This window comes from Miscanthus floridulus, chromosome 9 (genome assembly GCF_019320115.1).
Source record: "Miscanthus floridulus cultivar M001 chromosome 9, ASM1932011v1, whole genome shotgun sequence".
NCBI lineage: Eukaryota > Viridiplantae > Streptophyta > Magnoliopsida > Poales > Poaceae > Miscanthus > Miscanthus floridulus.
The window spans coordinates 69,690,329-69,714,533 of record NC_089588.1 but is presented as its reverse complement, the minus strand read 5'-3'; the positions used below and the strand labels follow the sequence as shown (position 1 = coordinate 69,714,533).

General features: G+C 45.3%; 1 long non-coding RNA gene and 1 pseudogene across 1 annotated transcript; both read right to left on the bottom strand.

Annotated features, from left to right (window-relative positions):
- The window catches only part of LOC136480057 (protein PEP-RELATED DEVELOPMENT ARRESTED 1 homolog, chloroplastic-like), a 139,205-nt pseudogene that overhangs the window by 43,717 nt on the left and 71,283 nt on the right, over nucleotides 1-24,205 (bottom strand).
- LOC136482109 (uncharacterized) lies at nucleotides 15,947-20,149 on the bottom strand. The gene is made up of 4 exons (XR_010764967.1): nucleotides 18,706-20,149; nucleotides 18,248-18,288; nucleotides 18,067-18,167; nucleotides 15,947-16,996 (listed from the first exon to the last, which is right to left on the bottom strand). It is a non-coding gene; the product is annotated as an uncharacterized lncRNA (long non-coding RNA).

Sequence of the window (24,205 nt, the reverse complement as noted above, 5' to 3'; positions counted from 1 at the left end):
ATGTTATTCATTTAGCATATGAAACTTTATGCTTAATCTTTCATACATACATGTTTAGACCAAGACCTAAATTGAGTTAGTGAGTTCTACTTTAAGATTAGTTTTGGTCATTATATTCTTGTGGGTTCAGTCGTCCTGTCCCCATGGCGGATGCCCTAGTAAGAGGACTCCTAATAAGACATAGAAGTTCCTGACCACCGCTAGAGTAGTAACTGATAGCGTAGACATGGTGTCTATGATAGAAGTTACCTTCGTTTGCCTCGTATCCTGCTGGTTGAGGGGTAGGCTGGCAGGTGGTGATAGCCCTGTCCGTCCTTCTTAATCCCCCACATTCGGATACTGACATAGAGCTACAGGCCGACATCGACTGGCTGGCCAGTTGCAATCCGGTGCCTAAAGTAAGTTTATAGTCACCAAAGCTATCTTAACTTAGGATCTTTACCCTTAGAAATTCATGTATTTGTATGATCATCTGCTCATTTTAGAATAGCTATACAAGATAAGCCTGCTATAGTTTAGGTATATTCTTTTATTCTTTATTCTTTCTTTTTATCTTTGTCCTTGAGATTGGCTTGAGTGTGTGTGTCACACTATCGAATATTTATCATATCTTACCCCTTGTTATGAACTTTGGTCTATTATACAGTCATGTTATCTTGACCATATCCCTACTAGAGACTTTTACACCATGCCTTCCTTTGGGAAAACATAAATGAATGATACCTGAATACTTCTGGGTGAAATGCTATAAAGATATATTCGTGCGCTTGCAGAATATTTCTGCATGTGCATTCAAAAATATTGTCACGGCATTTCTGGTTCCATTGCTAGGAAACACCAATGCTAGTGATTGCACTAAGAAACACCAACAAGCATTTCTGGCGCCGTTGCTTGGGTATGGACTTAAAAACTCAATACTTGGTAATTGTGTTTAGAAATGCCAACAACGATCTCTGGCATCAGGCTGATGCAGTGAAGCTAAGGCTACAGATGTACATGGTGAAGCACGGGTTCCAAGCCCTAGGCTGTCTTTTGAGCCCATACAAGGACTTCTATTGGAGGCAGATGTTGTCAGATGTTGTAGGGTTGACAAAGCCTGTCGACTGCTGAGAGTTGATGGTCTCCTCTAGCTGGTCATGGAGGAAGGCGTCTTCATGTCCAGCTGATGAATGGGCCACACACATGATGCAACGAGGCTGAGGACGGTGCCAATCATTGCTATTTTGATAACCTTGCTAAACGTCTCATCATAGTTGACGTTGACCTACTGGGAGAATCCACGAATGACCCAACGTGCCTTGTTTCTAGCCAGGGAGCCTTTGCAATGGAACTTGTGCTTGTACGGCCACTTTCCCATGATGACATTCGCACTGAGCGGATGTTATTATCGATGAGGGTGTTGCACTCCACCATTGTAGCACGACAATTGGGGATGACGAGGGGCTACGATAGCTGGAGGCTCGCCCGTAGGTGAAGTGTTAGTAGGAGGCCTATTTGTAGACGTAGGGGTGCCCAGCGACACATGGTGAGGGCCGACATAGATGATCGTCGGGTCCTGGAGGTCCGGATGCTCAACCTCACTAGTAGACTGAACAAGCCAAAAGAGCATGCGCGCTCAACGCTCGAAGGCAGAGCTTTCGACTGGTGGAGAGAGGCCCTATATCAAAAAATCCAGTGACGACGACACAAAGGCCACCGAGGGATGCCATAGTAAATGGAAACATAGACTCATCGAAGATGGCATGGTGTGAGACAATAATGTGCCTGAGTGGACATGTCTAGGCAGCTGATACCCTTTGTGAGTGGAGGGGTATCCAAGAAACACGCACGGAGTCAAGCGAGGAGAGAGTTTGTGGGGTGTCATGGCACTAAGGTTCAGATATCAGAGGTAGCCGAACACACGAAGAGAGGAGTAATCCAGGAGCTTTTGATGCTGGAGGTGGTAGGGAATGTTGTGATCTATGGACGAAGAAGGGCGCCTATTAAGTAAGAATATGGCAGTAGCGAGGGCTTTAGCCCAATAGGGTGGGAGACAAGGACGCATGGAGCAGCAGGGTGTGAACTATGTTGTTGATTAGTGTAGAGCATGCATTTAGTTTTGCCATTTTGTGGAGAGGTGTAGGGACACGAAAGATGCAAGGCAATGTCATGTCTTGGATAGGAATGCGATAGTGGCATTGTTTACGAATTCAGTGTTGTATCAGCTTGGAAGGACCTTAGAATGATCCTAAACTGCATGTGGGCATAAGCAATAAGCTCAACAATATGGTGGTGCACATCAGATTTGTGGCGTAAGAGAAAAGACTAGCAAAAATGGGAGTAATCATCAAGCAACACCAGATAATATTTGAAACCTAAAGTACTGAGCACCAGAGATTACATAATTCACACTGAATTAAAGCAAGGAGCAATAGTGACAAAAGTGGAACTGCTAAAGGGGAGCCAGTGTGTTTGCTAAGCTGGCAGGCATGACTTAAGAATTGTGGCTGCTTATTACCAGAGGTGACCGATAGGTTGTGGAGTGTTGTGAGGGTGGAAGGATCGGGATAGCCGAGGCGGTGGTGCTAGAGTGTGGACAAAGTGGCAACGCTACAACTGTAGGGTGGCGATGGAGAAATGGTATAGAGGTCCCCTGCTAGTATTGCAACAAAGAATCGCACACCCCGTCTGCTGGTCCTTAATAGAAAAACCCAAAGCGTCAAGCTCAATAGAATAGGAATTGTCGCGAGTGAACTGGCGATCAAAAAGAAGATTCTGAGGGAGCCCCAATTGTACTAACCAAATGTGAGAATGAGGATCGGCTTATGTGCTCCTTGTTTGAATGAAGGTCCTGACTCTATCTTTTTAGCTGTTAAGGTATAGTGGTCAATGGTATTAATGTAATCTCCTTGTCTAGGGTTTTCCTCTTGTGTCTGCTATGTACTCTATATATAGTCTCTATTGGGCCTCAATGTTATTTTCCAGTTGAGTCTCTTTATTCATAACAATGTACCAAAGCTCTAGGTTTAGATCCAGCCACCACCCTCCCCGTTGTGCTCCCGCAAGAGAATCTATCTCGACTCCCGGTGGCAGCCTAGTCCTCATCCATTTTTCCCCTCCTCGCATGGATCTTCAGCATCTTGCCATTAGTGTTGCCCATAGTCCGCCCTTCATGGACCAGCCAGTCGGGCAGATTCCCTATCCGTGACTTTGGTCATCTGTATCAAGTCCATACATCATCTGTATGCAGTGTGCCATCCGTGTCCTTCGACATCCATCTGTACGTCGTCGACATCCACAGCCGCTCTGGCGCCATCACCCATCACGTGTCCACTCAAGCGTGGGCCCGCTCACGTGGCCCATCGCCGCATCATGACATTTGTCCGTGCTATACGCCTCCAAGGCCGTGCATCCTTCATCCATGTGGATCATCGCGATTCCTCATCCATGCCCACCCGTAGTCATATCGAGCCATTGCTCACTCGTCCACAACACTGCATTTTCTGGTCAAGCGAACGTTCGTGTGGCCCTCCTCGTCCACGTGTCTCCTACCACGGCATCTTCCGTGGCCGCCGCCTCCATCCACCCATCTAAGGACTTGTCTGCCCGGCCTGTCGTCTTCAAGCACGGAGAGCTCGCACGGTCGTGCGACTCCTCATCCACCCTAAGCCTGTCAATAGACTCATCGTGGAAGTCGCCTAATGGCCTCAGCCACTCATCATGGCCTGGAGTCCACAATCGTGGCCCTAGTTTGTTGTGTGCTGCAGTGGTCCTCTAGGTGCCCTCTGCTCTGTTCTGCTAGGTGCAAATGGTCTCCAATCTTATGCTGCTAGTATATTGAGGCATATCTTCCATTGCATTTGTTGCATTTGTGTCCATCCAAGCCCAATCCACAAATTTTGTCAGATCAACCAATTGTTTTGCTTTGGTTAGCAGAGTCCCGTCGATTTAGCTAATCATCATCATTGATGCGACATCTTGGTCTCTTTCATAGCCATTTTGCTACACTTCTTCATCAATGATCATTTATTTGTTGTCATCACCATTCTATCCTACTGTGTGCCGGCACTTCCTTTGGTTTGATTTGACACATCTCTATTCTCAGTCGAGTTCAAAGTCTCCAAAGCAAAGGTTCATATTTGAAGAGTTGAAGTATTGTTTCGTGAAGACTTGAGGTATTTGCTGAAGTACGGGTTGTGAAGGCAGTACCCTCTTGTGGAGGAGATCATTTTCTACATCAACATTGTTCTAGGCTCGAGTTGCACGCTTCGATGACATCTATTTTGGATTTTGGATGTAATTCTTCTCTATTAGCTAGTTGAGTCTGTCTTTATTCGTAACAGTAGCTAGGGAGCTAAAAGTTTGTTTCTTGGGAAGAAAATTCCCAAGCCTTTGTATCGAGCTTTCATATTTTTAATATATTTGGGTCTTTATTATAAAAAAACATACTCAAATCATATTTGGTCAGCAAACAAGAAAATCAAAATAGTCAGTTTTGCACTCATAATGGATGGCACTCAAATCTGAGTTCATATAAATAAGAAGAAAAGAGAACAAAGCCTTAAATGTATTAACTCCTCATAGTGATAAAATGGCAAAGTTCATGTAGTTGTTAAACATCAAATTGCTAAATAATATTATAGACACTGAGATATATGCGGACAAGCAAATTGATGATGTCGCTTCATCACATCTCAACAACCATATATAAGTAATCCAAATAGACTAAAGACCATTTGATATTTTGCAATTAGTCATGGAATACACGTTTACCATCTCACATAAGGATTTCCAAGTTTAAAGATACCTTTGCCTCAGGGAGGGTAGTCAAACCACGATCATTTCTCTCATCTAACAGGCCACCTCCCATCATATTCCGAGCTTCTTCTCTTACTATAACTAGTCTTGCAAGAAGTTTTTCGATCAGGAATGGTGTCCCTAGATTCCATTGACTGTAATAATAACCAAGACATTAGAAGATTCATGAAAATTCTTCAACATGAAAACAACAATAATTAACTACTACAAGCAGTTCTTTTTCAATAGTTATCAGCCTACTCTTATCATCTCCAAGAAGCAAAGCGATATGGAATGATCTTCACCTCTCTAGCATCTTGTCTCTGTTCCATTTGGGAGTTTCAAATATCCTTTGGGCTTTGCAATTCTAACTAGGCATACCAGCACTCTAGGTGTGATCATCTCTTTTAAGCAGTGTGAGATAAAATTATAAAATAGTGACGCAGCCCTAGCATTCTATATTTGTAAGTTGAAGTTGTTTAGAACACACTGGTAACACAGTCCACATGTTTCCTATGACTAGAGGGGAATTTTAGTGTTTGGTTGACAAGTAGCACAATTTGTCCCTCCCTCCAGAAATAAAAGACCGGGCATTCAATGAATTCTTAGAAGCAGCAAGAATGAATCACTCAAGAAAGTTCAATTTCCAATAATAGTACTGTGGGCATTTTCAGATGATGCAAAATATGCAAGGAAAAACTCTATATATAACCCCCTGATGTTTGACTTGGTGTCTACTTCACCAACTGAACTATAAAACCATGTATTCTGCCCCACAAACATCTCCTAACCATGTATATAACCCCTTGATGAGATGGTTTTCGACCCTGGTTTTGCCGACGTGGTGGCCCATGAGTGCACATTGACACCTTGGAGCATTAGGCATTTGTGGCCCTAGGCGCCACACCCTGGCCAATGGGGCTGCCCCAGGCATCGTCGGGTGCTTCATGGGCCTAGGAATCCTGGCCTGTACATGTCGCATTGCGGAGACTGTGGAAGTATCTACTGCCTGTCCCAATGGCTGAGAAGCCACCATGACGCAGATGGTGAGAGTAGGGAGGACTGAGGGTGACAACCATTGTAGCACCGGCCCTGTACCATTTCAACATCACATGACTGTTGACCCTCGATTTCCCTACATGTGAGCAGCTAGCTCACCAACACACTCACACACACCATGGCTAAGAGGTAGAAGAAAGGGATGAGAACAGAGCACAAGCACCTGCTATAAACTAATTGTGTGGCAAACTGAGCTGGTTTGCTCTATTGCAATCGCTTAGTATATATACAAGTTTAGTGCTCTATTGCAATCGCTTAGTATATATACAAGTTTAGTACCTCTATAAGGTACACTAGAGTATGGCTGACCTCAGCCCAACTACTCTCTACATGGCTGATGTATGCCACTACCATATTGGCCTATTTCCATACTTCTAATAGAGTAACAGTACATAAGGTACAAGAAGAGTTGACCACAGTGCCAACCCTCAGCTGCAGCAAAAGGCTAATCAAGGGTAGCAGATTATCTTACAATTCTTCCCCTAATCCTACTGCACCTAGACCCTGAGATTGAGTCCCACCATGCCAATCTTCTCCCTCAGCTCAGAGAACCAAAGACGACCAAAGTGACTTGGTGAGAATGTTCGCGAGCTATCGGTCGGTCTCGACAAACTCTAGGACGATCTATCCTCCATCGACACAATCATAAAGGAAGTGATACTTGATGTCGATATGCTTACTTCAGTCATCGGGTTCTTGGCGAGGGTGATGGCGGGCTGCTTGTCTACCATCGGAGTTGGCAAACCAGCTTCCTCACCTAGTGAGCTTTCCCAACAGCCGGCGCAACCATACAATGTGGCACACCACTATGGCCACTGCGATATACTATGACAGCATGTCAACAGCACCACCACCTTCTGCTTATGCGACTACCAAGCGATCGAGCACCAGCCAAGGAAAACAAGCATGCTGGAGGTGCTCTTCCACCCATCGATGTCGCCTACCATGTCCACATCGCTGAAGCCATTGAGTCACAGCCCAATTCCTACCAGCCTTAGGGAAGACCATGCCTAGGTCAATCGTCCCCTTGATATAGCGCAGGAGCCGCTTTGCCGTAGCCCAGTCATCCTCCCAGCGTATCCTCCATGAACCTGCTCACACAGCCCACGGCGAACACAATGGTCGGCCACATGTGAACAAGATAGCACAGCCCACTAGACGATGCTCTGGTAGCTTATCGCGTCTACATTCGCCACTGTGCTAGCCTTCGTCAGCTTCAGCCGCTCCTCCATCAGAGTCACACACGGCATGCAATCTGCCATGCCACTCTACTCTAGCAGCTTCTCTATGTAAGTGGTCCGCACCTCGATGCCGAGGTAGTAGGAGAGCAAGCCGAGATCACTCATGTGGAATGGAGCCGCCATCTCATGCTTGAAGCCGTCAATGTCCTCTGCCTACACTCCACTGATGACCAGATCATCCACGTACACGCCAACGATGAGCTCCTCCATCCCCCGTCATTGCATGTAGAGCGTGTGCTCTGTGGCACATCTGGTGAACCCAAGCTCGCCCAACATGGCATCCAGCTTGGTGATCCACACCCACGGGTCCTGCCACAGCCCGTAGAGGACCTTGCACAGCCGTAGCACCTTGTGTTCATGTCCCTTGATGGTGAAGCCTAGAGCTTTCTTGGCGAAGACCATCTCTGAGACCTCACCATTGAGGAAGGCGGACTCATGTCCATGTGATGGACACGCCAGTCCTTTGCCGCCGTTAGCGCCAGCAGGAGGTGGACGGGCTCCATTCGTGCCACCGGCACTGAAGACTTCCTCGAAGTCAACTCCTTCACGCTGGACGAAGCCCCTAGCCGATGAGCAGCGCCTTCAGCTTGGAAATGGCGCTGCGCTTGTCTCGCTTCACCTTGTACACCCATTCGAGCCCAATTGTCGACACCCGAGAGGCGAATCCATGAGCTCCCAAGTCCCGTTGTCTTCGATCATGTTCATCTCCTCGAGCATGGCCCGCCACCAATTTGAATAGCATTCAGCTTCAGCGAACAAGGGTGGCTCCTCGACGCTCATCAGAAGCAGCTCTTTGTCATCGAGTATCTTGCTTGCCAAGCCAGGAGCTACAGAGGCCACCAACAAGGTTATCCATGGTGCGGAAACACCCCTCCTCGCCTTGGTGGTGCACGTCGACATACGAGTCCAAGTCACTAGTTGAAATAAGAACTAGACCAGGGTCGGCGTTGGTGTTCCCCTATCCCTGCCAGAGCAGGGGATAGTGGTGGAGGTGTCTGTGCTACCATCGGAGGAGTCTGCTCACCCACGCCTACCATGCCAGAACTTGGTGGGCCATCTGGAATCGCCACTACCACTAACTTGCCATGTACGTAGCCGGCTCCACTCCTCCTGCGTCCCTATCGCCATGGATGACCAAGTGCTCAACAACAAAGGTGTAGCTAACACCGCTGGCTTCCCCTATGCCTAGATCCTCCTCATCCCGGACCACCTTCTCATCAACCACCACATCACCCGAGATGACAACCTTGCCTCCACGTGGGTCAAACAGCCGATACGCCTTGCTACCAGCCTCGTATGGTGCTCCTGTCTTCTAGCATGGATAGGTGCAGCTTCATCACCTTGATGTGGCCGATGCACCTGAACATAGAAATGAGACGCCAGGCTCCCTCCTATACCAACCTTCAAATTCCATCATGCCCTTCAAGCTCTTCGTCAATGCATGGTTGAGAATGAACACCATCGTGCTCACTGCCTACCCCTAGAACTCCACTGACATGCACTTCGCCTTCATCATGCTGCACGCCATGCCAACGATAGTCCGGTTCCGATGCTCCATGATGTTGTTCTGCTATGGCGAGTATGAGCGCGGTCAAATGGCGTGCCACGCCATGATCAGCGCAATACTCCATGAATTCTACTGAGGTGAACTCACCACCATGGTCCGTCCTCTGCACATGTAGCTTATTCCTAGACTCCACCTCTGCTCGAGCTTAGAAAGCCTTGATCGCCGCCACCTCGTCCTTGCTCGTTAGGAGCTATACCCACATGAACCATCTGTAATTGTCAAAAAGTCAACAAGTAGCAGGAAGTACCACCATCCTCCATGTGTGGCTAGAGTGATTGGCCCATAGAGATTGTCATGGACGAGCTCTAGTGCATCATCGGTGTGGTACTTGGCCGCCTTGGGGAAAGACAGCCTCCTCTGCATGCCCACCAAGCAACTATCACACAGCTTACCGGTGTACTTGATGTGCGGCAGCTCGCGCACCATCTTCTCTAACTTTCCAAGTGCATCAAGCTTAAGTGTCCGAACTGAGCGTGCTATAGCCATGGCTCCTCGTTTTGCCATGCCTCCAAGCAAACTGGCTACATGATCTTCAGACCCAACATGTACAGATGGTTTCTAGAATGCTATACATTGGTGAGAAGATGACACTCGGTCGCAGATGCGTAGATCACCACTGTTGATGAGGACCTCACACCCGCGCTCATCCAACTACCTAATGCTGACAATGCTCATTCGGAGCTTCGGGATATAGTACACATCCATCTGCATGTGGTGCTCCCCATTCTGACACCAGAAGATGATAGTGTCCGAGGCCGCGGATGTCCAATGACAAGCCGTTGTAGAACTTCATGGAGCCAAGAACACTACCGTCTAGCTCCGAGAACACGCCCTTGTCGCAGGTCATGTGGTTGCTGGCCAAGTACCACCTCTACTCCACGCCGCTACCCTCGCTTCTGATATGGACTTGGGTGTGTGACTCGTCGAGGAGGATGCTCTGCTTCACCTTCCTTTGCTCTGCAGCCCTCAGCTCCTCTCTCAACACTAGCTCCTCCTCGGCGTCGTTCAACGCATAGAACTACACCATCAGGAGCGTGGGCTCCTCGTTGTCCACCTACATGAGGTGCGGCTACTCCTCCTTGGGATTCTTACAATCCCTAGCCCAATGCCATGTCTTCCCGCATCGTCGACAAGTATCCGTGTTGATCAGACGCAACGTGTTGTCACCGTCCTTCTTCTGCGAGGTCTTGCTGTGGCACTTCCCATCACCACCACAGCTAGAGGAGCCTTCCTCGGACTGCTGCTCATGCATACAAGCCGCCCACTCCTCTATCAGCAACAATTTGCCACTAGCAATCGTTCTCACTATCTCGGTCCTCGACCGCCGTTAGCCGCCTTGTCACATCCTTGAGAGAGAGGGTGGATAGGTCGATCAGCGTCTCTATCGAGAGGGTGATCTGTGGATACCTGGTGGCCACCACCCGCAGGTACTTAGCGTCTTCTTCATCATCAATGATGGTGACGCCAAGCGCCACCAGCTGGCTAATGACACGACTACAGGATTTCTTTTGTGCAACGTTTCACTTTGGAGCTCCGAGGCGGGCGGCCTGGTTGCCCGACTCAGTTAAAAGATACTTGGAGCATATATATATATATATATATATATATATATATATATATATATAGGTACTAGGATCATGACTTCTCATATTTGAACATTTCTAATCTGTATTGTTTGAATGGTGCAGCCAGGGCATCATGGGCCACTGGATTGTATTTATAATCTATCCTCAGGACGGAAGGGCCTGCATATTTGACTCTTTGCAGGATAGAAACAAAGCAGGGTACAAGCAATTTGAAAGCTATTTGAGATAGTAAGTGACAGAACTTATTCATTTACAGTCAACATACTTGTTGAAAATATCGTTGACACTAGTGGTTTTTCGTATAGCGCTTATAAGAAGTACGTGAAAGATCACGATTGCTATGATCGGAGATCTGAGAAGAAGAAGATCAAGAATGGCATGAAACTAAAACTCAGACATGAGTTCCTAGTAAGTATTAATACTACTACTACTCTACTACTACTGCTTTTCTCCTAATACTACACCTACTACTCTACTCTACTCTAGTACTCCTACTACTACTATTCCTTCTACTAGTACTACTACTCTACTCACTACTACTAGTTCTACTACTCCTACTAATTGTTTATTATATATTCTCTAATGATTGTGTATTATACATCGTGCAGTGCGCTAAACAACCCTATGGCTCAGTTCTATGTGGATTCTACGTTTATGAGTACCTGAGGACTTGTAGCAAATTCAGCAGCAACTGGCGGCAGCTCAAGAAAGCACAAGAATGGTGGCGAATGGAGAAGGTTGACCAAGACATCAGACAAGCAGTAGTAGACATATGTAAGTTTGTCACAGAGAGCGCGCATGAAGGGAATACGTTCTTCAACCGGGAAAACGAATTAGTGCGGGATCCGAAGTTCGATAGTATCAGAAACTAGAGCACCAAGTTATGAATCTCGGATTACATTCTGCCGGACCTCTTTTTCAGTAAAAAATGATATGTATGAATGACCTTATTTGCTGATGTACGAATGTTTGTGTTTGTGAAACAATGATGAAGACATCACTAATGTAATAACTTAATGTCGGTTCGTCGAATGAGAATGAATGTAGTATATGTTTGTCATCTATTTTCTACTTTATCTATGTTTTCATTAGGGAAATTTTAAATTCTAATTTAAATTCTAATTTGAAAAGAATTTTTTTTAAATCTAGAAATCATTAACCGAGGCGGCCAAGTAATAAAAACCGCCTCGGTTAAAATCTTAACCGAGGCGGGTGTCTTTATTCAACCGCCTCGGTTAAAATCTTAAGCAAGGCGGGCGTGTTACGACAACCGCCTCGGTTAATATGTATTAACTAAGGCGGTTACCTTATGATGCCCACCACGGTTAATCTTTTAACTGAACCGCCTCAGTTAAGGCCACGATTAACCGTGACCTTCGTGCCGAGGCGGATGGCTTGCCCATCTCAGTTAAGCTAAAATGCCCGCCTCGGTTAAAATTCGTGTAGTAGTGTGAGAGACTGCAACCTGAGGGCGAAGTCTTCCACTGCCTCATCATCTCAAAACGCCATTGCCTCGTACTCCCGCTGCAGCTGTTGCGCCTTCACCTTCTTTGAGGGTCCGAGCCGACGCGCATGGCGTTAAGGGCGTGCCAGGCAGCATTGGCAAAGCCTTGGTCCCCAATGGCTCCACATACTCGTGAGACACGGCGGATAGGATCGCCTCCATTGCCGCGTAGTCCTCTTCTTCATCCTCGGTACCATCCTTGATGTCTCGCTACAGCTTCCTCACCCGCAGCTTCACCTTTGTTTGCTTGGAGGACTCAAAACTTGCCTAGCCAGGCAAAAGATCCTAGGTGTTAGATTTCATTGGCCTGGGGTCTAGATCTTTGCTTAGCTTCCCAACTGCCTAGCTATCTTCCTGGTGGTGTTTACCGCTATGATCTAGGGTGATAACAATTTCTACTGAAATAAAACATATAATCCAGTTGTATATATAACAAAGCTGAGCTAGCTTAGTTAGTCAAGGGTGTGGGTGTATGCCTAGACCATCCAGGTTCAAGTCCTCATCGAGGCAAATTTGGGTGCATATTTTCCTCTTAATAAAATGTCTCCTAGTTCCTCTTAGGTTGATCAAGTTTTTTTTATATATATACTAGGTAGCGTACCCGTGCGTTGCTACGGGACAACTAAATCTTTTGTACTAAAAACACACGGATTGCACAATAAGATAACAATATTGTTAAATTAAATACCGACGTCAAAGTGACATTTAATTTAAAAAGAAAAGTTCGTGAAATTAACACAGTCACGGAGAGCGCGACATCGCAGGCTCACAAACTCTACTGTATAGACTTTTTCGTGATACGACTAAGATAATATTTTATATCGGCAGAAAGAATTCTACGATATCTATTTCTTTCATGCGCCAATAAATCCATGAATAAGTTTCACTGCATCTCCATACAATCATGTACACACAGGTTTGAGTATATATGTAAATAGGTTCGTGCCCGTGCGTTGCTACGGGACAACTAAACTTTTGTACTAAAAACACATGGATCGTACGATAAGATAACAATACTATAAAAGTATATGAAAGACGTTAAAGTGACATTTAATCCAAAAATCTAAGTTCGTGAAATTTACAGTCACAGAGAGCATGGCGTCGCAGGCTCACAAACTCTATTGTGTAGATCTTTCCGTGATGCGGCTAAGATCATTTTTTATACCGGTAGGAAGAGATTTCCGATATCCATTTCTTTCGTGCGCCAACAAATCTACGAATAAGTTCCACCACATCTCCATACCATCATGTACACGGCGCTAGCAAGCGAATTAGACACAACTTATGTAATTAGTTTTATAATTAGCTCATGTTTAGTCCTCCTAATTGATATCTAAAAATTCAATTTGACAGGGACTAAAGTTTAGTCCTGGGATCTAAACACCCCCTAACTCTCGACTTCTGCTGGCTGCTCACTTGCACCACCATGCCTGTGTCTGCACGTATATACTCTAATACCAGAACGTCTAAGATGGTCTTTAAGGTTGCCATTTGTGTATGTTAGGATTGGGATGCTTTGCACTGATCCATGATGGTGTCCATGAGAGTCGAAATTTTTGATGCCATTATGATGTCTAAGCTTACTAATCAGACAGAGACGAACTTGATTGTTAAAATATTTTCAACACTGCTTTCATATACTCCATCTGTCCCAAAATAGAATTCATTCTCGCTTCCCGAGAAGTTAACTTTTTTTTAACTTTGACAAATTATAATACAGGTATTTTTTACATGCATGTGGCCTCAGAAGTTGACCAATTGATTGTTAAATGTTGCACGTACATTTTACAAACCTAGTCAAAGTTGAGAAAGTTTGACCTGCACGCATCCCATAACGACTTATATTTTGGGGCAGAGGAAGTATATGCTAATGGGAGTAGTCAACTGGAAGTCGTGATGAACACAACAATACTTTCATATTATATTCTAATTGGAGCACGAAGAAACGCAGGGGAATGGACCTATATACGAATGGTGGGAATATTCGTTTAGGAAATTACAGAAGGTTCACCAGTCTCACCATGTATAACATGCATATCTTTTATTTAGCACCACTGATGTTCTCAAGGAGCAGCCACTTTTTTATTTCAGGTCTGCATGCTGAAAACACTAAAATTAAGGGCCAACCTCATTGAGTCGTCTTGCTTGATCTTTCCCAATTGTTTTCTTCCATGCATGATTATTGTTTTTCCTTCCATGCATGTGGCCTTGGGTGATTGATTTGTTTTCTTCAAAGTAGGCGGGGATAGCAGGGATGTCAGTTTCTTTTTCTATCGCGCGGTGTATCGCATGGCCGGAAGGGAGGAGTCTTGCTTGATCTTTGCCAATTGTTTCCTTTCATGCATGATTATTGTTTTCTTCCATGCATGTGGCCTCAGGTGATCGATTTGTTTCCTTCAAAGCAGGCGGGGATCACAGGGATGGCAGTTTCTTTTTCTATCGCGTGGGGTATCGCATGGCCGGAAGGGAGGAGCGACCCCAAAAAAAAGTCGCACAAAAAAATAGTCTTACTTTTAGTCTTTTTAGTTGTAGGAGACTCCAGTTATATCCAGCGTATTTGACATGCTCAGCTTCATTGTGAAGCCAATGCTTTCAATTTGACAATTGTCTATTTCTTGAAGAGCAAACCGTAGAAGTGTTCCTTTGTATCTTTATATAACACCCTGTCAAGAACTGACTCTTTGCACTGTACTACTTTGCATAAAGGGGTTAACAGGAGCTGAGATATTGGAGCCAAGAGGCACTGCCCACTAGCATTACTTGTTTTGAATTTCCAATGTAGGGGTAGTCCACTACTACACCACATGATCTGGGTCACAAGGACCACTTCAAAGAGGCTGGGTGTTAAGTTCATTTTAGGCATGCTACCATCGGAGATCCAAAATAGTGTACTCCATCGATCCCAGAATCTCCTACAACTAAAAAGAACAAATGTAAGTCAATTTTTTTGTACGACTTTTTTTTGGAGCCGCACCTCTTCCGGCCGTGCGATACCCCGCGCGATAGAAAAAGAAACTATCATCCCTATGATCCCCGCCTGCTTTGAAGGAAACAAATCGATCACCTAAGGCCACATGGAAGAAAACAATAATCATGCATGGAAGGAAACAATCATGCGGTGCCCCTCTCTCGCTCAGTCAGATATCTTTCATCTCCAAATAAACCGGATCGTCGATCGACGCCAGGCCAACATCGACGCGCCCCTCCTGTCGTTCCCGTGGTGCGCTCTCGCGAATCCACGCCACCTCACAAAAGACGCTGACACCACAACGCCTCAACGCCGCCGCACGCCAGGCACTCGTCAGCCGGACGCCACGACGCTAATCTAGCCCTCAGACGTCGTCGGAACGCCCCCTCCTCACCCGATAGCCATGCCGTCGACGCCGACCGCCGTCGGACGACTACGAAGAGGCCCTCAACGATGCCGCACTAACAGAAGGCGACTGCAACTACTTTATCAGGTGTGGTTTATGATTTCATCTTATTCTGGATGATAACATTTTTTTCCTTCAATTTCCTTACTCGGCCAATGATTTCATGATAATCATGAGAAATGCTACTATAAGATGATCGCTGCATATTTGAGATTATGCAAATTTTATTTAATCATGTTCTTGTGTGAACGAGGTGCTATTGGAACCTGCTCATATGACTACATCCTACCTCTCCCTATCCTCACCGTTGCTATTAAGATCTTCGGCACCATCCTCCTCTATGATGCCCTCTCCACCGGGGCGAGGTCCATAGGATCCAGCAGCAACAAGGTTGAGGGAGTCATGTGGTAGCGAGATCCATCAACAAGCATTCTGGTTCTGGTGTATTATTTGATTTATTTCTCGATACACTGCTATGAGGGACTGTACTAAGCCGTGCATTGCTGCAGATGGCTCCTGGTGTATTCTTATTCGATCCTGCTGGACAAAAAAGCCTGAGTGACGACAACTCAGGCGACAAAATTGGTCTGCTATCGTGGAGGTTTAGGATCGACACCGACTTGCTTGACGTAAGTGTAGCCGCCATTGCCCTTTTGTTTCAATTCTCAAACTAACGGTTGTTTGTTAGTTCAGCGTTCAGTTGTTCAATAAATTTAGTTTTTCACTATCATCAATCATCATATATTCATAATTCAAATCTGAATATAAATAGTATTAGGAGTCTGTATACTTGACTAGGTAACGTGCCAACGCTACGGGACAACTCAACTTTTGTATTAAAAATACATGGATCACACAATAAGATAACAATACTGTGAAATTAAATACGAACGTTAAAGTGTCATTTAATCAAAAAGCAAAGTTCATAAAATTTACCGTTCTTTTTTAGACCTCTCCACAAAACAACAATATTCTCTATTTTATTGAAACAAATTAGATATCCAAAACCGGATGTATTCGGATGTGTGTTCGTTGGTGCAGCACCTAGGCCTCCACGTGAAGCATAGGGCAGCTGCAATGAAACAGTCAGCTGATCGATGAGCAGCAAATATCCAAAGCAAAACAAACCTTGAGCAGAACCCTGCAAGTTGCCTCTAAAAAAACAGTATATTTGATCTTGATCATTGTAAATATGAAACAAAGTTGTGAGTCTGTGACCTTGCAGGATAGGAGAGGATAAGCAAGCAAGATAAAACAAAGCCACCTGGATGCACTTGAGCATTTGAGGGATTTTTTTTCTTTGCGTATCATTGTAATTAAGAAGAGTTTAACCATACACACGACACGTTTCTAATGAGTGCCCTATGAGGTCTTTCAGTTGTGACTAGGCTTTCCTAGCAAACTGTTTTGAGGGATGAATTTGGCCGAGAATCCAGGCGCAAGAGGCAAGCCAATCAATCCAGTTAGTCAGTGTAAAAGCAACAAAAAATGGACATTAACCAAAAAGCAGAGGAGGCTAGTGGGTACCTAACAAGTTCCAGGTGAAGGCGTACCTGTTACCCTCCACCTTGGGCAGCAAACCACGCAACAAATCAGCACACAAGGAGCATGATAACCAGCGATTTATCCCAATCCCTAAGGCCTGAGCTGAAGGTGCTAATCAACACATGACAAATCACAAGCAGTAGCACCAAGGGCGTGGAAGCAATCATAGCTAGTCCTGTTAGTGAGAAAGGATCCGAACTGAACCCACACAAGTCCAGGACAAGCACATACTGTTTAATTAACCCATCCCTAACCATTCGTGCAGAACCAAACCAAGCGCTGGTTGCTGATGTAGAAAATCATGATAGCATTTCCATTAGGCAGCCGTCTCTGAATCAGAAACACTGAACAACCATATTAAAATCGAAAACACTCGAGATAGTAATAGTTAAAAAGGACAAGTCATAGCTAAGAAGATAGTAACAATTAAGAAACAGACCAGGCATCAAAACAGCTATAATAGAATGTTACAGGTACTTGCAATATAGTAAGATGGAGTGCACAGTTATGTAAAAAACATTCATTTCATCTAAAAAAATATTTTAGATGAAGGCATATAAATGAACTAAATTATATACTATGTAGTGATATGAAAGACATAAATAAACTCGATTTTATGTTAATTTAAGTGCTAGTATGAAACCATTCAGGTACTTACTGAATTCTTTTATATTCATCTAAGTGCTTTAGTTAATCATAAACCAAAGAGCTCTTATGTTAATTTCAGTTGATGTACACCTTGCTGACATGAGAATTCTTGTAGGTTGTAGCCATGTTAAGGTAAGATAAAGGCAATTAAAGAACAAGTGCTGCCCATTTCCAATAAGCACCAGTGAACAACACGTGATGACTGTGCTGAAATCTAACCTACTAATTGACATACTACTATCTTAGCTTAGCTAGATCTAACCTGCAGATTTCAAAACAACACAGAATATAAATTCGTCATACCACATGAAACCGAGATATAGCACTACAGTTCCACTCAAATTATGAAATCATTATTTAAAGAACAAACTGAAGTGTTACCCAAGAAGAGGACAAATTATGACTTATCTCTACATCTAATAAATTCAAACTACAACTAATAAATTCAAACAGGTGGACATAGAACCAATTGGAAGTTCTATCTCATAAAGCCTTATACTGCGTAGATGTCTCTTCCAGTGATTGAACAAATTTATAGTTGATCTAAGCCTGCAATAACTATATATATATATATATATATATATATATATATATATATATATATATATATATATGTGTGTGTGTGTGTGTGTGTGTGTCAAATAAGAGTGTGTAACTGACATATATACAAATAAAGCCAAGTGGTAATGGTTATAATACAGGAAGCCTCTATATATCTCATAAAGCTAATATAATCCATCTAAGAAATAGTTATTTGGTAACCTACCTGAACCTTGCTGATTCAACGTATGGTAGCTTTGTAAGCCAATAGAGAATGCCCTAATCCCACACCCAAGTTTCTCAAAACAGTTGAGACTGTCGAATCACCTGTCAATGATACAACATGGTGGTTCATTAGTATACTTATTTAAAATGAGGTGATAAGTGAACTGTGCGAACAGGTTTACATTCAGCAGTGCTTCAGTCCCTAATCAACTGTATCGACAACCTGCAAGGACATTGTTAAAAATTCTATTAAGTGAGGTAACTACACTGACAATTAGAACTCTGCACCTATTTTGAAAGGGTGGCAATATTAGGTGTAAATTGAGCAGTGCAAGTAGTAGCACAATCACTACAGAGATATTTTGCAAGTATTTAGTGACAGACCATGCATATGCAGCCCAATAACTTCCTAATCTCAAGCAAACAGTACCCTTTGGTATGGATTGCATCAGTTAAATATATATTTGGACACAGAAAGATGTGCTCACTGAACAACAAATGTAACAAGCAGAGGAAGTAAGGGAGATGCAAACTTGCAAAGATCTATGCTGCATTGCATTACACAAGCAGTGGTCCATACTGTTGTAACTTCCATACAATTTTAGGCAAAATCACAAGAGCATAGAAAGGTTGTACTCACATGAATGGACGGACGAAGGCCACCACAGACGCGGCCACAGTCCGAGCCGGCCCACTCGCCGTGCCGGTGAGGGAGAAGTAGGCGAGGCATGGTCAGATTTGGCGTCCTCTGCTCTTCTTGTCCTCGGTGGATGGCGAGTGGAGGTGGCGAGGTGGTTGCCGGCTTGGTGGATGGAGGCGCGTGGGGGAAGAGATGGGGAGGCACTGGACGGGGCAGTGTGCGGCGGTAGGGAAGTGGCTGAAGGAGGACGCCCGCGCGACGCAGTGGATGGCGTGCGGGACGCAGCACAGGGTGAAGATCCTAGCGGGGTAAGGGCGACGACGGGGGCAGCGGATGAGGACGGCGGCGGCGTTGGGGCGTTGGTTCTCCGTGACTCGGGGAACCGCTGGGGGGCGGAAGCGTGGGCCGGCGCGGGAAGCTCGAGCGGCCAGCGACGACGACGAGGCGACGGCACAGCGAGGCCCCAGCGACTCAGCGATCGAATGCGCGCGCCTGGCCGCGCCGCTCGATTCGCCGTATCCGAGCTCCGGTGCGACGGGGAACGGGCTTCCGGTCGGCTCGCGCGACACGGCACCGGATCTGGCACACCGGCTGCTGCTGTGCTGAGGCCCAGCGAGACGACGGCGAAGCGCGACGCGGCAGCGAGACGACGAGCGCGACGAGGGCCTCATGACGCGGACGTAGCCGAGGGAATCCGCCACCGTCGTGTCCGGCCTGCACGGATCCAGAGCCCGAGGGCGGCTGCCCGTCACCGACACCCACGCACGCAAAGCCGTCGGGATGGGGAAGGGCGCAACGGCCACCGTCGGGAGGGGATGGGGAAGGGCGCCGCCACCATGGTCGCCGGGACTCCTGTTGGTCCCACCCACCGGCCGCTGGGAGGATGGGGAAGGAATAGGATTCAGTGTGAGAGCAGCCGAGCCCGAGCAGGCAGGACCGTAGGAGCCAAGAGGCAGCTGGCAGCCGGTAGGGAAAGGGGCAGTGGAGGGCCGAAGGGCCTGCCGGCCGGTTGGCCTCGTCCCTGGCGCAGCAGCGCAGGCGGCTGGGAAAGCTCCGCGCCTCCGCAGCTGGCCAGGCGGGGGGGCGGCGACCGGAGGGTCCCTGGCTGTGGCCGTCGGTCGGCTGGGCTCGGCCCCAGGCGCAGCCGCGCAAGAAGGAGCCCCAGCCCCCAGGCGCAGGCGGTGGAGGCCGGAGCGCGGAGGCGGTCGCGCCGTCGCGGTCGCGGAGAAGGCAGATGCGGCGCGGTCGGGCGGGACGGACTGGGTCGCGCCATCGTGGGGGCAGGGGTCACGCCATCGTGAGGTGGTACGGGGCCGGCGGATCTGAGAGGTCGCCGGCTCGCGAGGAGACAAGATCAGGGAGCTACGGCGACGCCCGCGAGGAACGTTTTTTAGCACGGGTGAAGGCAGAGCGACTAAGCGAGCGAGGTATCGCCCGACGACGGATGAACCAAAATAAACGTCCCACCAAAAATTGTCCATACTTTTTTCTATTTAGTTATAGGAGAAACATTATGAAATACATTTTCGTTCATGCTCGTCAATCAAGAACTCTACAGCTGGTGGCGGTCGTGAAATAAGTGGTGGCACCAGCTTAGGTGCTCCCCGCGGATGCTAGGGTGAGCTGGATGGGCTGGAGAATCTGTACGTCAAGATATTCATACGCAGGGTCTCCAGCGGCCAATTATTTTTTACTATTATTGAATTGCATAAACTGTTTTTTTTTGCAAAGACAATGAAGTTAAGACAATTAGTTGATTGGGATTATCATTTACTCTTTTTTCAAATAGTGGTCTTCATTTTGAAGCCCTTCATGCAGTTTAATAATGGCTGGGGAGTTAGGCTTGCGAGAACTTACTCTTAATTGGGTTGCGAGCTAGGGATGTAGCACTTCAATGGGTGTCTTAGTTGAGTTCTATAATTGCCAAAATTTGATGGTGTTGATAAGATTGGCAATCATGTAACTATGTAGTACCTTTCTTTTTTTTCAAAAAAAGGAGGACAAATGCTACTTATGGTCAAATCCATATTCTTTTTGTTGTTTTGATTTGATGCCCACAGCCCACATGTTAACTTTCAGATGTGTTTGTAAAGAATTAAAAGAAGTTGGCCTAATGCCCATCTTTCTTGTCGTCTTTTTCATTCTTTATATTTATATAAATTCTCACCAACAAGTACATGGCTAGGTAATGGCCATAATGCTGCATCCTTTAGCCAGTGTGCCCCCTTGAGATCTACTGACTGCTAGCTTATGCATAGTGTCTTTTATTTGCAGGGTAGAGAGCTGTACAGGAAACATTCAACAGTTTATTTCCAAGCTATATCAGAGACTTTAATTCATGTCTTTTATTTGCATCGAAGAAAACTCATCCGAGGATGAGATTGTTGGCCTGATAGAAATATTCAAAACACGATATGAATTTTTAAAATACTATCGTTCTTCAAAGAATCTTACATCTTATACATTCCTTTCCTTGCCTGGAGGTATATATTATTCAGATTTCCTTTGCTACTTGATCTGTGCAGTTCTTTTTCCTCTTAGCCTACAACTAAAAAGAACAAAAGTAAGACAATTTTTTGGTGTGATTTTTTTTTGGTTGCTCCTCCCTTCCGGCCGTACGATACCCCGCGCGATAGAAAAAAAACTACCATCCCTACGATCCCCACCTGCTTTGAAGGAAACAAATCGATCACCTAAGACCACATGCATGGAAGGAAACAATAATCATGCATGGAAGGAAACAATCAGGCGGTGCCCCTCTCTCGCTCAGTCAGATATCTTTCATCTCCACGTAAACCGGATCGTTGATCGACGCCAGGCTAACATCGATGCGCCTCTCCTGTCCTTCCTATGGTGCACTCTCGCGAATCCACGCCACCCCGCAGAAGATGCTGGACACCACAACGCCCCCGCCGCCGCCGCACGCCAGGCACTCATCGGCCAGACGCCACGACGCCAATCCGGCCCTCAGATGTCGTCGGAACGCCCCCTCCTCACCCGACAGCCATGCCGTCGACGCCGACCACCGTCGGACGACTACGAAGAGGCCCTCAATGATGTCGGGCTAACAGAAGGCGACTGCAACTGCTTTATCAGGTGCGGTTTACGATTTCATCTTATTCTGGATGATAACAATTTTTCCTTCAATTTCCTTACTCAGCCAATGATTTCATGATAATCATGAGAAACACTACTATAAGATGATCGATGCATATTTGAGATTATGCAAATTTTATTTAATCTTGTTCCTGTGTGAACGAGGTGCTATTGTAACCTGCTCATATGACTACATCCTACCACTCCCTATCATCACCGTTGCTATTAAGATCTCCAGGCGCCGTCCTCCTCTGCAATGCCCTCTCCACCGGGGCGAGGTCCATAGGATCCAGCGGCAACAAGGTTGAGGGAGTCATGTCGTAGCGAGATCCATTAGCAAACATCCTGGTTCTGGTGTATTATTTGATTTATTTCTCGATACACTGCTACGAGGGACTATACTAAGCCGTGCGTTGCTACAGATGGCTCCTGGTGTATTCTTGTTCGATCCTGCTGGGCAAGAAGGCCTGAGTGGTGACAACTCAAGCGACGGAATTGGTCTGCTATTGTGGAAGTTTAGGATCGACGCCGACTTGCTTGACGTAAGTGTAGCCACCAATGCCCTTTTGTTTCAATTCTTAGACTAATGGTTGTTTGTTAGAGTTCAGCAAATTCAGTTCAGTTATGCAATAAATTTAGTTTTTCACTATCATCAATCATCATATATTCATAATTCGAATATGAATATAAATAGTATTAGGAGTCTGTATACTTGAAACAGTGTGCAATACATTTTCGTTCAGCATTGATACTCATCAATCAAGGACTCCACAGCTGGTGGCGGTTGCGGAATAAGTGGTGGCACCAGCTCAGGTGCTCCCCGCGGATGCTAGGGTGAGCTGGATGGGCTGGAGAATCTGTATGTCAAGATGTCCATGCGCAAGGTCTCCGGCAGCCAACTGTTTTTTACTATTATTGAATTGCATAAACTATTTTTTTGCCAAGAAAATGAAGTTAAGATAATTAGTTGATTAGGATTATCATTTACTGTTTTTTCAAATAATGGTCTTCATTTCGGAGCCCTTCATGTTGTTTAATAATGGCTGGGGAGCTAGGCTTGTGAGAACTTACTCTTAATTGGGTTGCGAGCTAGGGATGTAGCACTTCAATGGGTGTCTTGGTTGAGTTCTACAATTGCCAAAAATTGATGGTGTTGATAAGATTGACAATCCTGTAACTCTGCAGTACCTTTCTTTTTTCAAAAAAAGAGGGCAAATACTACTTATGGTGAAATCCATGTTCTTTTTGTTGTTTTGATTTGATGCCCATAGCCCACATGTTAACTTTCAGATGTGTTTGTAAAGAATTAAAAGGAGTTGGCCTAATGCCAATCTTTCTTGTTGTCTTTTTCATTCTTTATATTTATATAAATTCTCACCAACATGTACATGGCTAGGTAATGGCCGTAATGCTGCATCCTTTAGCCAGTGTGCCCCCTTGAGATCTACTGACTGCTAGCTTATGCATATTGTCTTTTATTTGCAGGGTAGAGAGCTGTATAGGAAACATTCAACAGTTTATTTCCAGGCTATATCAGAGACTTTAATTCATGTCTTTTATTTGCATCGAAGAAAACTCATCCGAGGATGAGATTGTTGGCCTGACAGAAATATTCAAAACACAATATGAATTTTTAAAATACTATTGTTCTTCAAAGAATCTTACATCTTATACATTCCTTTCCTTGCCTGGAGGTATATATTATTCAGATTTCCTTTGCTACTTGATCTGTGCAGTTCTTTTTCCTCTTAGTAAAGAAATCATTGAACTTTATACTTGAGACACAATTGATCAGGCCTCATCAATGAAAGCCTTTCAACCAATAATAATTGATCCAGCAGAGGCACCTAAACCTTTAGTTACGCATACTGCAGTTTAAGTTTCTATCACGAGAGAGAGGGAGGGAGGAGGGAACATAGTGCTATGCAAAGTTAAGTATAGCAAAACTAAATCGTCAGCTTCACACAAGAAAATTAGAGCATGTTGATGAAACTTAAGCAACATTTGTGGCACTAAGAGTGGACACATCTAGATATCAGTTGCAATCTGCATTTCTATCATATTTGCAGTTTTCTGAAGGGTAGACCTTCAGAACTTTTCACAGCTAATAAGCAGGGCTGGAGCTAGAATAGTAGTGGTAGTTGAAAAGTTTGGAACATCACAGGTCCTAATAGTCATAGGTGATTGGACTAAATATGCTTGTTTGAGAACAAAAAAAAAACAGAATCTCTAAGTTGTGGATTTTTTTGCCTATTGGTGTAGTCTATAGATTATCTTTCCAAGCAACATGGGAAGAGATCTTCATTGATATGCACCAATCCAAGAGCACAGTGTGAGATTTTTATGGAGTAATTCAACAGAATTCAACACAAGATTTTATAATTTGTTAGTTTCAATAGGATAA